Raw genomic sequence first — 16,221 nt, forward strand, 5'->3', positions numbered from 1 at the left:
AACAACAAAGGAAATACTTTTTCCACACAACCCATAGGTAAATTGTACACTTCATTATACAAGATGGGTCAAAATTTTACACTCAATGCAAATAGCAGTAAGGCAAATTCACAAAAGAAAGTCCTAAGAACAAGACCTGTGTACCTGGCCCAGAGAGTTCCTGAGCTGCAGACTCCTGAATCTGTATCAGAAAAGCAAATTATGAACAAACTGGTGCTTAAACTCTTGCCTGTGTGTTGACTACCAGTCACTGCCAGAGCAGGACACTGTGCCATGTGGATGTTTGATCTGATACCCTATGGATGCTATAAACCACTGTGGACAAAACCCTTAACGTGTAAAACTTCACGCTGTCCTGTCTCAAACAAGTGACAATTAATTCTATTATTAATTCTATTTTAGGATTAATTCTAAATTAATTATAAAAATTGTCAGAGCCAACATTAATCTTTTTTTCTCTCTCTCTGCCTCTGGCAAGATCTCCTCTGTATTTCTTTTTCACTCCTGTTTTCAAAAGGTCAACATTTGAAGTTTTAACTATCTTTTACTTTCTCATCACATCAAAAGTTCAATTGTATAATAAAGTTAAAATTCTGTTAAGGGACATTTTAAGAACACTGAACAGCATATCTGTAAACAAGCTAGTATGCACAGGCAGCTTAACATTCTTCTTTTTCTATAACATGTCAGCATAGAGCTTTATCAGACCAAATGTTGAAATCACACTTGCAATAAACACCTGAAGACCTTGTGAAACTCCTTAAACTGTCTTAACACCATAAAGTTCAGGCAGAAACCTCTGGCCCAAACAATTAAGCAGAGGGCACCTAAATGGCACAACAAAGTAGGACTGAGCCATTTCAGAAACACAGATGGGGTTTGGGGCAGATGTAATTAAGATAAGGAGTCAGATGAGCCACAGCAGCATTAAGAATGAGGTAAATCTGAAGAGTTTCATTTCCAAATGAAAAATACTAGGAAAACAGAAAAGCAAAATTAAAGCTAAGATGATGATGATTGCTGTTATTATTGCTACTAGCATCATCATCATCATTTGCTCATTTGTACCATTTAAATAAACATCTAAAAGGGTCATGTGGAAAATCCCCCCATCAATAATGCCATCATGAAGTGGCAGCCATGCAATGCAGAAACCAATCACAGGTTGCCAGAAGGTATAATAAAAGCACAGCATGATGTTCAGGGTGTGTTTGTTTAGAAATTTAGAGCTGAGAGCGTGGATGGACCCTTCCAAAGTACTAAGTCATGTTATAGACTTTTCTTCTGCCCTCAATCATTAAACCCGTTTGCAGACAATAATTTGGCAAAGGTAAAGGATTACAGTTCAGATGAAAAACATGGCAGCAGCACGGATTTCATTTAAATTATCTTATAACAAGGAAGATCCACTTATGGAAAAATCTATAAAAACCAGGATGATTTAAATAAGTCCTTGTCACTGATCTTCATTTGCCTAGAACATTCTGATGGCTCCAAAAGGTTTTCCTTGGGAAACACAGCAAGAAGATATCACCCAGGCCAGTAACATCCAAAACCTCAAAAGGATGCATCTTTACACTTCTGGGCTTCATCCTACAAAACAGTAAATTACTTGAGTATTCTGTGCTTAATGGGTCGATAAGGGTCCTAATACATCAATTCCAAGCAAAGCAAGCAAGCTCACATTTCAGAAAAGCAGCTTTCTTACTTGTATCAGCACTTCCATCTCCTTTCTTGCAGCTGGCCACCCATGGGCAGGTAGAAAGGGCCAGGCCAAACCAAACTGCAGCCTGCATGTCAGCAGGGCAGCCTGCCTGCTCTGGATCAGGTCCAGGCCCAGGATGCCCATTGCACCATGAGTTCCACTCCTGTATAACAACTCACATTTTTGTGTTAACTTTTCAGCATGCACTTCTGCTCTTACCCTTTTCTGCAAGACTTGTTTATTTCAACTGAGCTATTTTTGTCTATTTTGCATCCCCTCCCTGTGCTCTTTTATCTGCTACTCATATTTTTTCCACTCCTTTCAGTAACTGGGAGCTAATCCCTTTGTGGGTGGCTTGCACAAGGACAAGCCCAACAGACCTCTTGCCTGATTTTTATTTAGTTATTTATTTTTAATCTTGCCTGGCTATGTATTTTATTTGGCAGCTTTATGTAGAGATTTCCTTTTAGTGTTTTAATTCAGGCCATAGAGGCCTCAATAGGAAACTTAATAAATGATCTAAACGAAATAACTATGACATTCAAATGGTTTCACACCACACACAGGCAAGAACAGAGTTGTTGCAATAAAGCATTTCAGTGATAAAGGACTTCACAGGCCCAGACAAGAGGTAAAATCTAAAGGTGCCATTATCTAATGCCTTTCATCTGAAAGGACCCTGGAGCACATTGTTATACAGCTTTGTTTATAAAAGGGAGATCATAAAATAGATTAATATCCTAAAAGATCCAGCATTCTATTTCTACTACAGTTTGTCATACACTTGTAAATTTTAACAGCTTTTTGATGTCACCTGGTTTGGCATCCTTGTGACTGAGAGATCCTCCCTCCATCTTTTCTGCTCTGTAGCTTGACTTGGTCACTTACTGCTGACATCTTTCAGTGAAAAAACGCCTTGCAGAACAGGGGAAGCAAGCAAAGAGCTGATGCTCCAGCTTCAGGGATAGCCTGGCTCCAGGGACAGATCAGCTCCAGCTACCTCCAACACAGAGTGTTGTGGACATGCAGTGGCTCTTGCAGCTGTGCAAGGCATCACCATTTATCATCACTGGTGGTAGCAGCATAAAGGAGCCAGGCAGGCAGACCTCATTCCTCAGCAGGGCTGTGCCACAGCCCCTGGGCTCCACACACACACCACCAGCAAAGCACACTTGTCAGCCCGTTCTCCAGCTCAGGTAACTCTCACTTGAGGGACAAACACAAGCCACTGGTACAAGGGACCTGTTTGCTTTCATTGGTTCTGGGAAAGACATCACAGTAGTGCCCCACACCAAGTCCAGCCATGTGGCAGTGGAGAAGCCAAAGCACCCAATTTTCTCTTAATGCCTGAATAAGATCTTTGCTCATCTGCTTCCAGAACAATGACAAAGTGACAGGAAATTTGAAAAGAGCAGCCAGAATTATTAGCTTGCTAATAACCATCCAAAAATGAATACAAATTGGTGAGGAGCCTGCTGTCAAACACTTCTGTGACGCGTGACTAGAGTTGCTCCAAAAATTTTCAGCTGATTAAAAAACCTCAAAACAAGCCTCTTATCTTCAACTATTATTGGCTCACAGAAATAGAAATCTCTGTCTTCAATTTTAAATCAAGTGTTTTCAAGGCTTCCCCTCCTTAGTCATCCCAAATAGTGAATGAAGAAAGCAGCAGACTATTTTTTTAAGCAGAAATACAAAGATGAAGTGGAGTGAGCAAATGGCTTTTGAAAGCTTTTTTGTATTTTAAGTGAAAAGTTCAAATACTCTCAATTTGTAAAAACAAAACCACAAAAAACCCAAAACAAAGTTGTCACTATAAACAGATTAGACTAAAATTTTACAGAATCTAACACATTCCACTAAAAGCAGTACCATCCTCACAAATATTTAAAAAATAATAACCCATCTTTCTCTATTAGGGAAAATACCCATTTTACAAGAATAGTAGCTAAATCTACACTGACAGAGGTTAGCCATGAGTGCCACAGCACAGTCTGATGGAGCTGTCGCTGTTAAAGAACACTTGTAAAAATAATTCGGAAAATCAGCGATCATCACATTGGACAGTGAATCTGAAAAAGCATTCTCTCCAGTACAGTTCATGAACCTTCTGCAGGTTATTTTATGGGCCCCTGCTTCATTTTGGCAATGTAAGGACTAGAAAATGCAGCCTTAAGGTTGATTTATTTAACAGTAGCAGCTGTATACTCAATGAATTGTTCCCATGTGTATTCAAAACTCACTTCCACTGACATTCAAGATAAAAAGTTAACACCTCACAGTTATCACAGTAAAGAGATGCAACAGTATGTTCCATTAAACACATTTAAACCTGTTTGAAATACATGTTTCACAGAATATCTAGGAGAGCAATCCTATATTAACCTACAAAACCTTCATTACTGGTGAGGATTAAAAGCTCAACTTGGTTTTTTGGACTAGGGAGGTATTTGCTGTAGTGGTGAGGATACACTAAGTTGGCTGATAAACTGCCAAGTTTCTCATCATTTCCCATCATTTCTCAAGTGATTCTGGAGGTAATTGGCAATAAGGAACTTCAATTACTAACTGACTTTCTTCTAGCTTTCACACCTACCCAAGGGAGTCACACACCATCTTTCAGACTCAAATACCTGTGATTCTCAGTCTTAATAATCACTGCAGCATATAAATACATCACAGATTATTTTCTTTTTTAGCATACTTTTAAAAGTCAAGCTTAATAAGAACATGTTAGATCTGACATCACTAATGTTATTGCAACAACACTAAACTCAATTATTAAAACCTCTCATTGACATGAATCATGTTATCCATCCTGTAAGCACAATCCTCATCATTACAATTGGTCTAAAGCTCAGAGCAGGTGATTTGTAAGCTGTTTAACTGACTGAATCACAGCGAGTTGGATGTAAAACATAGCTAAATATCCCCTTACTCTGACTGCTGCACACTTAGGTTTTGAGCTTTGAAGGTAGCTATGCTGTCCGTTGAGGAATTCCTTGAGATTAGTTAGATATGTACCAAAAACCTCACTGTACTGGTGGCCCACGTTCAGTGGGGTCAAATATTACTCATGATCAAACTCTGAAGATGAGTCATGAAAATTTATTTTTAAATTGGCTTGTGAAATCAGATACCCAGAAGAATACCAAGATTAAACTGACAAACACAAATGCCAAGAAACGTTGGCTACCTGTGTAGAATTACAGTATCGGATCATTTAATGAAAATTAATTGATTCATCTTCACAGTTCCAAAGACAGAAAAATTAAAACTACCATTTTTCAGAAAATGAGAAATACATCTAGGTTATGGTGAAAAGCTATGTGTAAAAAAATAATAATAAAAAAAAATCCTTCACAGCAACACTGAGCTGCTGAACCGTTAGACTTTGTTTTTCTTCATGTCCTTCCCTGCATACTTACAGCTTTCCAAAACAAGTAATATGGAACTTGTTTGGGCAACTTTCCCTCACCCACAGGCACTGCACAGGCAATGAATGGAAGAGAATGACAAGGAGTCAAAAAAAAAAAGAGTATGTATCCAGGTAATTGAAAACTGAATCACAATACGTGTGCACCAACACATTCAAAGAAATGAACTGACATGGTAAATCAAGTGCAGCTAATGCTGACATTACATAACTTCTGATAGCTCAATCTTTCTCTCTGATACACAATGGCTGTCTGACAAATTGCTAAGGTTTTACAAAAGAAGTAGGATAAACCTACTTGTTGCTCCTGACATCCACCATCAACCCACAAAGCGATGAGCAGGACTGATATCTACTACCTACATTTAACTAACAGCTACTAAAGTTGTCATCTCTGGTTTGGATCACTCACTGCAGAGGATGAAGATACTGTGATGACATCTGATAGCTGGTTATGAATTCAGGACATCACAAGTATAGATCCAAACCCAAGGCCTGGCAGAAAGCCACATTAAAAAAGCAGCAGGCAGGCTTGCCCTCTTCTTTGCCACCTATTCCCTCCTGGTATTCCTGCATCTTGAATCCAAACAGTCCCAAAACTCCCACCCTACCTACACTTTAGGCTCATTCCCACTTCTACGTAAATTCTGAGTTCTTTCCCTATTCTCATAAAAGCTGCTATCATTAATGTGACATTAATTACATATTAGATACCTACGTCAAGTAAATCAAAACCTCAACTGGAATAGATTCTAGTAAAAGTACTAATGGATGCCCACTAGGTAATACTATATATTTTTCAATAGCATAATCATAATAATAATAGAGCGAGTAGAAGTAAAACTAGCAGTTCAGTTGCTACTAGTATTTGCATCAATGGTTTAAAAATAACATTTTAATAGCAAGGTATTTCTGATACTTCTAGTAGTTTTAGAAAAAACAGCCTAGGAGACTAGAATGCCTTTCATATGAAACAGCTTTCAAATTTCTGTCCTTAAGATTACAAATGTAAAGGCCACAAGAAACTTAAAAACCAGCTGCCCAAACTCATCAAATTTAAAATCTTTTAAGTCTGTCTTATTCTTTTCAAACAGGAGGTACACTTGCTGCTAAACCTCATTGCATCTCAGTGTAAAAGTCTCTTGCTCAGAAATTACATTGAAAAAATCTCAAATGAAGTCATAAAATGCCTTGTGCATAGCATACCAATTCTTTATATTGTGCTTTCTAGTCTTATGGACAAAATGGAAGTTTTTCAAATCAGGCAAACCTGTTCTGATTACTGTTACAATTATGCATCAAAGCTGCAGACAGAGCAATTAAAACGTGAACGAGGTATTATGAAAATATTCTGTATGTATGAAAACAAAATTACACACATTTGCCTCAAATGGTAGTATAGGATCACCTGGTTTTAGAGAAGCCTCTTCTCCCTTTTTATGCTTTAGATGGCTCATTTTAGCTGTCAGTAGCAAGACCTTCAGGATGAAAAAATGACCTCCACCTGTAATTCCTGACACCCACCACCTTGCAGTAAACACAGTCATCTCCCCAACCAGTGCAATCACAACTAGATCTCACTTCTCCACTCCAAGGCAACTGAGGAGGAGGCTGGCTGAGGGAGGACAATTTTAACCCTTACTAAGTGACCACAGAAACTAGAACCCTGACCATAATTAACTCAAAGAAACACCAGCTTCATAAAGGCCCTTTAATAAAACATAACAACATTGTGTCAAAACCTAATTCGAATCTGTTTATTCAATAGAGTAACTTTATGGCAGCCATAAGGCATAATAACAAGGTATAACTGGTTTCATAAATAGTACGTATGAAAATGACAATATCAAAATCTCATTTTTTAACCTCCCTGCTGGATTTGTTTCTTCTGGATAAAGAAGTTAGGGCAGGAGAAATTCTGTCATTATGAACAACTTAATTTGAAGCACTGCTTCAAAAGACTTCTGATTTCCTTCAAATGTGAACAACATCTATGTATATGCCAATAGGTATTTCTCAATAAACAAGCCTTGGTTTACATTTTTATAACTTGCATAATTGTTGCTGATATTTAAGAAAGCTAATGACACCAGATTTCTCTCACAAGTGAAATGCAGAGTCTGGAATCTCTAATTAGTAGGAGGACTACTAAATCTGAGGAAACCATTGAGAGTATTATTCTGGAAACAGTAAGAATGCTGGAAATGCAGTGAAATGTAAATAAACATATAGATAATGACTTTTTCATAGGAAAACAGTAATTCCTACTGTAACATCTGTGATCCATGGGGTATCTTCTGGGCAAAAGCAGAATTGCTAAGATAATGTACATGAGAAAACATTTATCTTAGACGCTGATACACATAATTTATGCTAAGGCCTCATTTTGTACAGTAAACTGATCTGAGTCTGGATGGAAGCACAACAAATGTTCTTCCATTTCTTACATTTTGTTCAGTACTGGTCCCATTTAGGTTATCAAGCATATGCCTAGCTCAAGATATTACCAGAACAAGAAGTGACAGGTACTCTCAATTTGCAGCCTTTCTTAGCCACTTAAACCTCTGCACATTTTTAAGACACCTTATTTCAAGGAACTAAACCTTTTGAGCATCCATTCCTTAAAATAAATACAACTCCCTCCACAGCAACACCCTCTATTAATGAATCAGACATTTGGCATTCTCACTTCTGTGCAGCAGCTGGAACCACAGTTCCATCAGATGCTCGTAGGAAACTGCTCAGCTGAAGAGCAAGATATTTGTATATTATCAGGCTCAAAAAGTACTTCACAGGACCAAATTAGAACTGGGGAAAGGGAAAGAAGAAGAAACAGGATCTCTTTTCTTTATGCCCTATTGTATCCCTTACAAACTAAGCTCTCTAGTATGCCATCAACACTCCTTTTACCCAAAGCAGAGCACTGGAAAGCAGTCTCACTCTGTCCTCTGAACAGCTTCTGGGGTATCTTCACATGTGCACCCTTGACAGATAAGGTCATTCCTCAAGAAAGGTCCTCATTAGGGAAGCTACAAATCACACAGAATCACAGAATGAGCTAGACTGGAAAAGGCCTTTGAGATCATCAAGTCCAACCTATAACCTAACATCTCCTTATCAAATAAACCACAGCCACACTGAGTGCCACATCCTGTCTTTTTTCTAAACATATCCAGGGACAGTGACTCTGCCACCTCCCTGGGCAGATGATTCTGAAATAGTGCCCAATCACTATTTCAGTAACTAATTTTTTTCTGATTTTGAACCCAAACTTCCCTGGCACAGCTTAAGGTTAAATATCCCCACTTTTAGTATTTTTAATCAAATAATCAAGATTTTTGAGTCTCCTTTCTACCTTTATTTTTTCCCACTGACATGATTCTCTGTTGTCTCTCTACCTGAAGAATGACCTTTATATTCCTTTTGGGGGAATTGGTTTTCCTGTAAAACTCAACCCCCTCTAGCTCTTTTCATGTTTGAGGCTTTAGAGCTGTCTCTTCCCTAGGTGAAAGAACTCTCTTTTTGCCACCTTACTCAGAAGACTGCATTTCTTCTTTAACAGGCTGAAATATTCACTCTTTTCCAACCTCTCCAGTATCTCTTGCAGGTGTTTATATTTGGCCCCCTCTCCAGGACACCACTCAAGACATTAACAGGACATGGCCATACTGCTGATAATCAGCCTTCTGCTGTTGGCCATTATCCTCTGCAAGCTACATCTGTGCAACTGACTGCTGCCTTCTGCTGACTGCCAGTGCCTGCCAGACCCCCCACACGTTTGCTCAGCCTCACAAAAGCCAGTGCCATTCTCCACCCTGACAACATTTTGAGACTGGCTGCACTCCAGCTGCACCTGTGAGTCTTGCACATGGGCAGGTGCATGCACACACCTCTCCCAGGCTGTGTGCATCTGCTGCTACAGGTTTCTTCACACTTCTGCCTTGTCTCTCCCTGATGAAATGTCATTTTCTCATTTTAAAAGCAGATGAACCAACTCAGTAACTGGGGCACTGCTACCTTATGATACGATTTCCTCCAGAAGTCTGATCTTTCAGTATCTACATTTAGCATTTTTATCACTTTGTTTGAAGCAAGGCTGCAGGTTTCTACAGCTTACAACAGACTCACGTTCTGTAGCTTCTTCTAGAACTTTTCAAACACCATGATTTGTGCATCCGAACAGTTCCTTCTCTTCAGCTCAATGACAATTTTACTTCCCAAATTCTGTTTCTCTTATGAAGTCACTCACATCCAACAGCTTGACTTTCTTCTGCATTTTAATAACCTCTGCCTGCAACTCTGCATGAGGATTTTGACTATGCTCCCCAACTCTGACTACTTGGGAAACCATATGGTTTTCTCCTCAGGAAAAAAAAATTCCTCCTCTTCTAGCACAGCAGTTTGATCTCATTTTAGCCAAATTTGAGTGGATTCTCTCCACATTTCTATATGCTTAGCACTTCCGGCCTGCCTTCAAGAGCTGTTTTTCAATGCCGCTTCACCAATTTTTGTGCAAGATATTTCACTTAGATTTACAAATAGATTTCACAGAGTCTCAGAGTGATTGGGGTTGAACTTCTGGAAATTCTGAGCTCCCTGCTCAAGCAGGGACATGGATTTACTTGCCCAGGACTGTGTTCAGATGGCTCTTTCGATTATTTCCAAGGATGGAGACTCCAAAACCTCTGGGCTATCTAAGCCACCTGCCTTCACAGTAAAAAAACATTTTCTGATTTTCATGGGGAACCTCCTGCAGTTTAGTTTGTGCCCTTTGTCTCTGGAAACCACCAAAAAGAGCCTGGCTCCATCTTCTTTGCACCCTCCCTGCAGGTACTTACATACATGAATAAGATTCTTCTGGACCTTCTCTTTAGGCTGAATAGTCCCAGCTCTCTGTCTTTCCTCACAGATGAGGTGCTCAGTCCCTCAATCATTTGTGTGGCCTTTCACTGACCTCTCTTACTGGGGAACCCCCACCCCAGAACATGATTCTCCAGGTGTGGCCTCACCAGTGCTGTGCAGAGGGTAAGGAGCGCCTGCCTTAAACAGCTGGCAATACTTCTCCTGATGTCACCAGGGACACATTTTCCCTTTCCGCAGTAAGGGTTACACTGCTAGCTCATGTTCAACATTCTGATTAGGGTAAACAAAGCTGTGTTTTATTCATTAGTAAAGTCATCTACATACATTTAATATCCTTAAATTAATAACAATAATAGAAAAATCAATGCATAAGGATACTATTTCCCAGTATATGAATTTGTCAAGTAATTCTAGAACTGGAATATCACAATTCCAATGAAAACCATAAACCAGCATTTCTTTTTGAAAATGCACAAGAATTTCCCCAATTCAACTTCATTTTCATCACTTCCCATAACATTTGTATTATACAAGTGGATTATTTCTCTTTAAAGAAGTTCCTAATGGAAAGAGAATATTGAGAATTTCCTCAGAAGTTCATGCATGTTCACAAAGGATTGCTATTAAAGCAGAGATGCTGGTTGCCCAAGGATAAGTGCCTTTAAAATATCTTTTGTCTGTCCTACCACATTCTAGCTACACTTGACAAGCAGTTACTTGGTACTCTAGATTCAATTATATTGTGAAATGTTTATAGTTTGTAATGGGTATCTTATCTGTTCAGAATATCTGTAATTTGGTGAACTCCTCTGGGAATGGTTTAAACCAAAGCAGTGTCCTTAATTATTATTATGGCTCAGAAATGCCATCATAAAACCTAATTTCTCCACTCTTCAGATGCTCAATATATACAAGGCCTTCAGTAGTTCATAATAAATACTTTATTGAACACTTTACTCAGAAAGTGCTCATATTCCAAGCTTGAGTATCCACTGTCTAATAGGTGAGTAATCTTGTCTATTCAGTACATCAATAGATCCTCATCATTAAACTTATGTTAAAGAAAATGCATTTATTTTCCTCGAACACAGAAATTATCATGCAGAACAACTGCTTCTATACAGAACAACAAAGTATCTTCACCCTAATTCAAAAAGCAAGAAATGCCCCTCAGGCATGTCATTATCTTAAAATATGCATGTTGTTATCTTTCAGCAATTTTTTTGGAAAAAAATTTGGAGTAATTTCTGATATAAGTGAGCTTGATTCCACTTCAAACTTTTCTGAGTAGAATTATCTAACAACAAAACTATAGGTCTATAGCTACATTATTTTTCATGATAAAATTTTAAACTGCATGGATGACCCACTTATAAATATAATTAATTTTGTTTAAAAGCTGACAGTATTCTTTCACATCATATATTCCTTTTTTCCTCAGCTTTCGGGGTAATTATCTAGATGCTTATTACTACAAACCAGAAAAACTGTAATTTAAAATTTTCCAAAGCTTATGACCTAACCTTTGCAGGAAACAAACTGCTGCATGACCTACAAGAGCAATTTCCAAGTAGCAGATCAATGCAGCGTTACCAACTCTCATTACTCAGCAACAATTGTGGCAATATTGGATGGTTTGCTTTGAAGCCATAACTGCATAAGAATAAACATTGAACAGAGAGGCTGGGATTCTGAGGCAATTGAGAAAAATGGACAGACAGAAAAGGCTTTTCACAAAAATATTTTTGAAAGCAGGAGCTGGGTGTGGCTGGAAAAAAGCCAGTACCACAAAGAAAAAGGCTCACTGAAAGTGGTCACAGTTCTTAGAGTGAACAACTATACAGGAGGTGTGCTGGCACACAGGCCATACCTTGGCATTTGTAAACTGACACAGGGCATTGAAATGGGAAACACCAAGACTCCTATTTGTCATTTAAGGGGAAAGAATCCACCACCTCCAACTTATTGCTCCATTTATTTTCTTTAACAATTCTCCTAAGGGAAGGCTATGAAAGACACCTCTGCATGCCACGGAGCATGTTTAAACTTCAGCAAAGGTTGAAAAGAATGATAAAAGACTATCAAAAAGGTTTAAAATGTATTTTGGCTCTTTTAATATTTGCTTGAAGAAATAAAAGCACTCAAGCACCCACACTAAGTGCAGAGCAGGCAGTTCAAGAAGGTGCATTACGGAGCCTGCATGAAAGCCCAACGTGTCTATTTTCTGCAAGCAGAACAGCCTGGCAATACCAGCCACAGTTCAAACCAAACAGAGCCAGCACAGGCAGGCACGGGACCTACTGTCCTACAAGTCACTCCCAATAGTTCTGCCTCTCTGCAGCATTATTTTTCTGTAGCCCTAATAGCTTAAGGACAGGGGAAGGGCATGGTTTGAAGAAAGATTTAGCACTGTATCAGGTAGGAGGGATGTAAAAACCACACAGGCTTTCAGAAATACAAGTCCTTCTTCAGAACCTTGTATGCCCAAAAGCTTGTCTGTCTTTTCCAATTACACTAGCTTGCTTTAACAGAGAGACAGTATTTCTGCCAACAAACGCCCTGTCTTCTTTGTGCAGTGACAGAAAAACAGAAAAGAGATCTGCAGCACCACTGCAGTTTACAACAGCATATGTCTTGTACCGCTGAGACTTCTAAAGCCAAAAGGGATCATCATGGCATCATTCTACCTCAGGATTTTTTAATTATTCACCAGTAACAACTGTTCCAGCTGTGTCTGAAAGCAACATTTGATACGAGGGATCCATACTGTAAAGAGTCACATGCTGATTCAATTTTTCTGTCCAAGAATCCTAATAAAGATCACATTTAACTTTCAAATGCCAGTTACATTAAAACAAAGTTTAAAAAAACAAACAAAAAAGTTTTCCTGTACTGTTTTTCTGTATTCTTCCCAGTGACACTACCAACCAAGAAACACTACTGAAAAGACTTATTTGGGTTTTTAAAATTTGTTTCCTAGACAAGCAACAGACTGCTGGAAAAAATCTGCTCTGCAAGATACAGAAAACCTCAAAAAAATGGGACAGGATAAAGAAAAGCTTTCTTTCTTTTAAAAACCAGGAAAAAACATTTTTAAGCTCCTTCTGCTCTAAACCAAAACAAAACCAAGAACTGTGCAGACTTCCATAACTAATGCAGTATGAAAACCAACATGTATTGAATATTTTTAAAGGACAGTGTTCCTTTGAAAAGGTGTAACTAATTCATTTGACAGTCCAGCTGAGATATGTTTACATCCCTATCTACTAAAACCTGTGCTAAATGAAACAGGGTGGGTTTTTTGCAGCTGTAGACATGTGCTTGGAACACTCAAATAATGACAAATCTAAATAAATAATTTCTTTTATCTTTACAGTAAAAAATGTTATATATGCTCAATAACATATTCAGCTTGTTACTTAATTCACTGCATCTAATTTGCATATACTTGTAATACTTTTTAATGCCTCAGTCTAGCATTTAGCATACTGATTCGTATTAAATATATCAAAGATGTCTTTTTAGTTAGCACAGTCAAAAGTAAATGTACACCTGCAAAATATTTTAAGTAGTAGCAATTTAAGAAACATTAAGTGCTATAAAGATTGATACCTCCTTAATACACTAGACACAACAGAAACCATTAGAAGAAACACTTACCAAGGCACCATCCAACCAATTAGATTTGCAAAATATTTCATTGGAAGGAAAATCCCTATAAGGCTAATTGAAGCCTCCTAAATTAAGTTTGGGCTATTTTTCTAATTATGTCTCACAAAGCCCCCTGAAAATCTCTCCCCAGAAAACTCAAGATGGATCAGATGCTGAAAGTTGGTATCTCTGTAGCACTATAAAAAAATACTCAGTCTGGCACACTTCAGAGCTTACTGGTCACACATTTTGTATCACAAAACGCAGTATTTTCACCCCTTGCCACAGAATAAATAGGAATATGCTTATTGTAATTTTGTGATTCTCCTTATTAACTACAAAAAAAGAGGTTGTTGCAAACTCTAACAACCAAGCAAAACAACTGTAGAAACACAAGTGTGGCTCACACTACAATGCTTTTAATTCTCAGTTACTGTTCAACATGATGAGTCATTCAAAACCAGTACTATAATATGCATGTCAGTAATTCAGTCCTGGGGATTCCTCATTCTTGTTTGTTCTGATAGGCTACAGGCATGTTATTAGAGTCAAGAAAATAAACCAGAAAGATTTCAGTGAAAGATTCATGACAAGCATTCACCTTCTTGACTCACTTAAAAATAGTCTCACATTCTTGCCAGAAGCACAGCACTGCCACATTACCTCTTCTTCTAGATTTTCACTTTAAAACTGAAATACAATGTAGTGCTCTGCCCACAGCATATTGTTAATTACACTCTAAATGGAAAACATTTAGGTTCTATATTGTCACTCTTCCATTCTGTTCATTTCAGCATTTTGTACTTAATAATTGAACATTAGTATGTTGAAGTAGCACTGTATGACTGAAAAGCAATAAACTTCACTTGGCACCCTAGCTTTATCCCAGAGAAAAATATAGGTATAAATCATCATTTATAAATCAACTCTAAAATAGGTATAAATCACCATTTCTGGGAACAAGAAAACACAATATGCTTCTAGAACTGGTCAGCAAATCAAACAGGCTCTTAAGAGTTTTAAGTCAATCACAATCTAAGGGTCCAGACTGTGCAACAAATGTGGCTTTAATCAGACACACATACTAGGATGTGCTTGCAAAATCAGCATTTTCCATTATGAATGGTGGTACACAATAGAGACAACACTGTTGTTGGCTTTTTTAAACAGAAGAATAAGAAAACAAAACATTTACTTGTTATGCAAATAGTAGCAATAAGCACTGCTGTTCAATATTTTCTTTCAAGAATCTTTCAGCAGACAGACTTAGGAGAAAAGGTGTTTTCTAAAGAAAGAATCTCACTGTCCATTCAACTATTTATCTTCAACATTCCTATCCAAATCAGTGGGATTCTCCTATAAAAGGATTAAATTCAGTAAGCCTGGTGAAGAGTGCTGTGTAACACATCATCTTGTAAAAATGAACTTTTACCTACAACGATGGTCAGAAATACATCACAGTAGGAAAATCTGACAGCAGCCATGGACTCATCACAGAAAGCTAGTTCCACTAAAGCCACTTCTCTATCCCACCATGTCAGTTTTGTTTTAGAGAGACATAAATTGGCAGTCTCTACTCTGGTCATTGACACAATTCCTGCTGTCAGGAGGATTACTTACAGGAACACAACCCTTTATTAATCAAAAGCTTGACCCAAACAGCCACAACAAAAAGATTCAAATAGCGAAGTTTCGTTTCATTTGAGTCTCTCTCTCATGCCAATCACTGTTAGCTGAAAGGATGTGCAAACAGCACAGTTAAATCCAGCAATGATGCAATGACCCACAAAGAGACTCTAAGGGCCAATGGAGTAAATAAAGCAAAACCAGCCAAGCCCAAAGGGCAGCATGCACATGAGCATCTTCTCCACTTAAATGGGCACGTACTGAAACCTAGTCTTGTATTTCCAAGTTCTGCAATAAGACTTCACAGAAACAGAAACTTCCTATATTGTTCCCAAAACATATATTACACAAAAGAAGAGAAACAAGTGCCCAGGTTCACTGAAAATTCAGATAACAAAATACGGAGAAATGAAAAGTGATTATTGTGTCACACATGCTTAAAAAATAAAATGCAATTTGTAATTGAAAATTAAACAGACAACTAGCTGTCACTCAAACCAAAATGCTGGATTCAAATATCATTCTTCCCTTTGGGAAAATGTGGCTGTAATTTTTTTGAATGAACCTGATACAAATATATACATGAATCCGTCTTTCATCTATACATATAGAAGTCTGTATGATTTACCATACACCCACACACCTCCATACACACAAAGCATGTGGAAGCAATTATTTCAGACTAAGTATTTGATGGCTGCTCCCCTTTTTTTGCTTAAAAGAGGACTGTTACTAATGTCACACAAGAACCAAAACTAGCCAGTTCTAAAACTTTGGTGCAGCTTGATTTGAAAGGGCAACATACATTCCCAGAGTCCACCCAATAAATAGCAAAAGAGACAAGAAAAAACACATTGTAAATTTGGTGTATCTTTGGTTTTCATTTCAATACTTAAAATGTCATTCCACCCACGAACCTAACAGCAAATCTTCGATTTGA

General features: G+C 38.0%; 1 protein-coding gene across 1 annotated transcript in view; it reads right to left on the reverse strand.

The window, feature by feature from the left end:
- Positions 1–16,221, reverse strand: part of TULP4 (TUB like protein 4) — a 151,050-nt gene that overhangs the window by 105,235 nt on the left and 29,594 nt on the right.

Source organism: Camarhynchus parvulus, chromosome 3 (assembly GCF_901933205.1).
Source record: "Camarhynchus parvulus chromosome 3, STF_HiC, whole genome shotgun sequence".
Classification (NCBI taxonomy): Eukaryota; Metazoa; Chordata; class Aves; order Passeriformes; family Thraupidae; genus Camarhynchus; species Camarhynchus parvulus.